At 37.9% G+C, this 3,300-nt stretch overlaps 1 pseudogene; it reads left to right on the top strand.

The window, feature by feature from the left end:
• Positions 1-802: 802 nt before the first annotated feature.
• On the top strand, positions 803-2,035 carry LOC116130459 (annotated as a pseudogene).
• The last annotated feature ends 1,265 nt before the right edge of the window (positions 2,036-3,300 follow it).

The following is a 3,300-nucleotide window of genomic DNA, read 5'->3' as shown; positions in this document are numbered from 1 at the left end:
ATCTCTTAGCCATATCACTTGAAGAGTTGATTAGTGCACTTCAAATACAAGAAAGAAGCATGGCTTTCAGACATGACAGAGTTATAGAAAGAGCCTTTCAAATGCAACATTCTGTCAATAGCAGAAGACATCCAAGGAACAAAGATGAATATGAAGAAAAGAGAATAAAGAAGGGCTACAACTAAAGAAATTTCCATCTTGCACACATTGCAAGAAGACTACACATCTAAAAAGAAATTGCTGGTGGAGACCAAATGTGAAGTGTAACAACTGCAAGCAACTAGGAAATATCTCCAAAGTGTGCAAGTATGAAAACAAAGGCCCTCAAAATAATCAACAAGCACAGGATGCAAAAGTTGAAATTCAAGAGGAGCAACTCTTTTCAGTCTCATGCTCAAAAAACACTAACAACTACAACACTTGGCTTATTGATAGTGGTTGCACACATCAAATGACTTTTAATGCAAGTCTATTAAAAAAGATTGATGATTCTTACCTCTCCACTGTAAAAATTGGCAATGGAGATCTTATGTAAGTAGAGGGAAAAGGCACAATTGCTGTCAAAACACACAAGGGTGTCAAATTGATCTCTGATGTTTTGTATGTGCCCAATCTCAGCCAAAACCTTTTAAGTGTTGGTCAAATGCTTGAAAAAGATTATTCTTTAGAGTTCAAGAATAATGTATGCACTATATTTGAACCTAATGGTGCTGAATTGTTGAGTGTCAAGATGAAAGGGAAAACATTTACCCTTGACTGTGATGAAGGAGAGTCTACCAACTCTGGAATAGAAGCTGGAGACATGAATGTGAAGAAAGTAAGATCTTCGCTTGATTCTCTGATATCTTTCCTTTAATACGCGAATCACAGAGCTGCAGGAACTCGTAATCGTCCAAGTAAAAGCGATGGAGCTGCAAATACAAGCACTCAAGGACCGATTGAATGAGGAGACCAAGGCTATTCCTAAAGCTAAAAGACACATAGATGCATCACTGCGGCAGCAGAAGATACTGCAGAACATGTTTATCCATGTTTCCTAATAGTTGCCTCAGAGAATGACCATGTTAGATTTGGATACTACTAGATGTTTGCTTCCAGAAGACCCTAAACTACTTGATGCTGGGTCGCTGAAACCAGACGAGCCAGCAGTAATACCCAAGGAGGAAAAAAGTCATGGCTCTCCACCATTATGGTACATAACTTCCAACGAACTGGATTCTCTATTCTCATAAATGAGAGGACGGCTCACACTTGAGAAAGTTAATGCAACAATCAATGACATGGCAACATATGCAGAAGAAAATGCCCAACTTATTTTAGCCACAAAGAAAAAGCTGGCGGAGAACCTCTGGGAAAGAGCCCTGGAGTTGAGAGATATTACAACAATGGAACTAGTTAAAAGGAAACATTTCTTCCTTGAAACTGACATGAAAGGACTAGCATTGAAGTTTGACAACACGGGAAAAGCAATACTCACTGTCCTTCATCACCAAGATGCCAAGGAGGAGTGTCAAAAATTAGTGCAACGTACGACACTTAGTGGAACAGGTCTTTAAATAGCTGATGTGATTGAGATGAAGTACGCATTCTTCTCACTAAGATTTTTTATTGTATTTCTCATTTTAATAAAAGTTGTTATTAACTTTCTTTTGGCCTTCTCTCTTGATTTATTCTTCTTTTTATTTTATGGTATCAGAGCCAGCGGGAAGGCCATTCTTTTATCTTGTCTATCAAGCTTGTCTTGTTGCAGGAATTTGAAAGTTGTGAAAAGAAAGTTTTGCTTGTTTGCAGCAATGGAGGTAGCAAACGGAGGAAATACTCGTACCGGATGGAGAAGCTTGTAGGCAATAATAACTACAAGTATTGGAGAATATGTATGTAGGCGTATCTTCAAGGTCAGGATTTGTGGGAATTAGTTATTGGTGCTGATGCAGGGATTCCTACTGATATTCCTGAGCATGTTGAATCACGAAGGAAAGGGAATATCAAGTGTGGCAAGACTCTTTTTGCTTTAAGGACATCTATCAGTAAATAGTTTATTGATTATGTTCGTGATGTTAGCTCTCCAAAAGAAGTCTGGGACACACTTGAGAAGTTGTGTACTAAGAAGAATAAAGCAAGGTTGCAGCTATTGGAGAATGAGTTGGCAATGTTAAAACAAGAAGGTATGTCAATTTTAGAATACTTTTTACGAGTTAAAAGTATTTGTGTTGAAATTTCAGAGATAGATGTGGATGACGATTAGTGAAGCGCGTCTACGTCGGTATCTTGTCGGTGGATTAAGAAAGGAGTATGGGCCTTTCGTCACCTCTATTCAGGGATGGTCACAGCAGCCTTCTGTAGAGGAGTTAGAGAACTTGCTCTCTAATCAAGAAGCTTTGGCTGAACAAATAGCAAAAAAATTTGAATCTGACGCTGTTTTCTTCTCAAAGGGGAAGCCAAACAAGAAGAATAAACCAGCCTGGAATAAGACTAAAGAAGAAGACTCAAGTGCAGAGAAAGGTGGCAATTCACAAAGTAAGAAATCTATCACATGTTTCAGATGCGGGAAAACTGGGCATATCAAGAGAAATTGTCATGTGAAGATTTCCAAAGCTAATGTTGCATGTGCAAGTGAAGGAGATGATTAACTCAAATGGGAGCAATGTTTTGCTGTTGAAGAAAAGTCAGTCCAAACTCTTGTTAATTATGTCAACAACAACAAAGAGGAGTATATCATTGATTCAGGTTGTTCACACCATGTAACCGGAAATGACACATTGTTCTCGGAAATGTGTTAACACTATAGAGAGCGGGTTATTGTTACTACAAATAACTCAACCTATCCGGTAGCAAAAGAAGGTGTCTTGACAATTGATGTTGCTAATTAAAGGTGAGCACGGGTAGCGGGTAGAACTAGAACCTGCGGGTAGAATCGGAACCGGGACCGGCACTGTACGGGTAGGTTCCGATTCCATTTTATTGGAACCGATACTGTGTGGTTCCAGTTCCGGTTTCGGTTCTTATGTGTGGAGGAGCCGGAACCTGAAAAAAAAACTTGAAACAAGTACCCGATTTGGAACTTGTTTGGAACCGATTTTTAGAACCTGTTTTGGAACCTATTTTGGAACCTGTTTTAGAACCTGGGCTCCAATGAAATATTTGTGAATAATGGGGGGTTTCATTATTTTACATATAAAAAATTTAAAATAGAAAAAGTTAAAATTTTAGAATAACCTAATTAAATAAATATACAATGATACTTATTACATATAAACTACACCATATTAAAAATTATAATATATTAATATTAAAGTTTTG

This window comes from Pistacia vera, unplaced genomic scaffold (assembly GCF_008641045.1).
Source record: "Pistacia vera cultivar Batoury unplaced genomic scaffold, PisVer_v2 Contig221, whole genome shotgun sequence".
Taxonomy (NCBI): Eukaryota; Viridiplantae; Streptophyta; class Magnoliopsida; order Sapindales; family Anacardiaceae; genus Pistacia; species Pistacia vera.
This window is presented reverse-complemented; position numbering and strand designations above follow the sequence as displayed.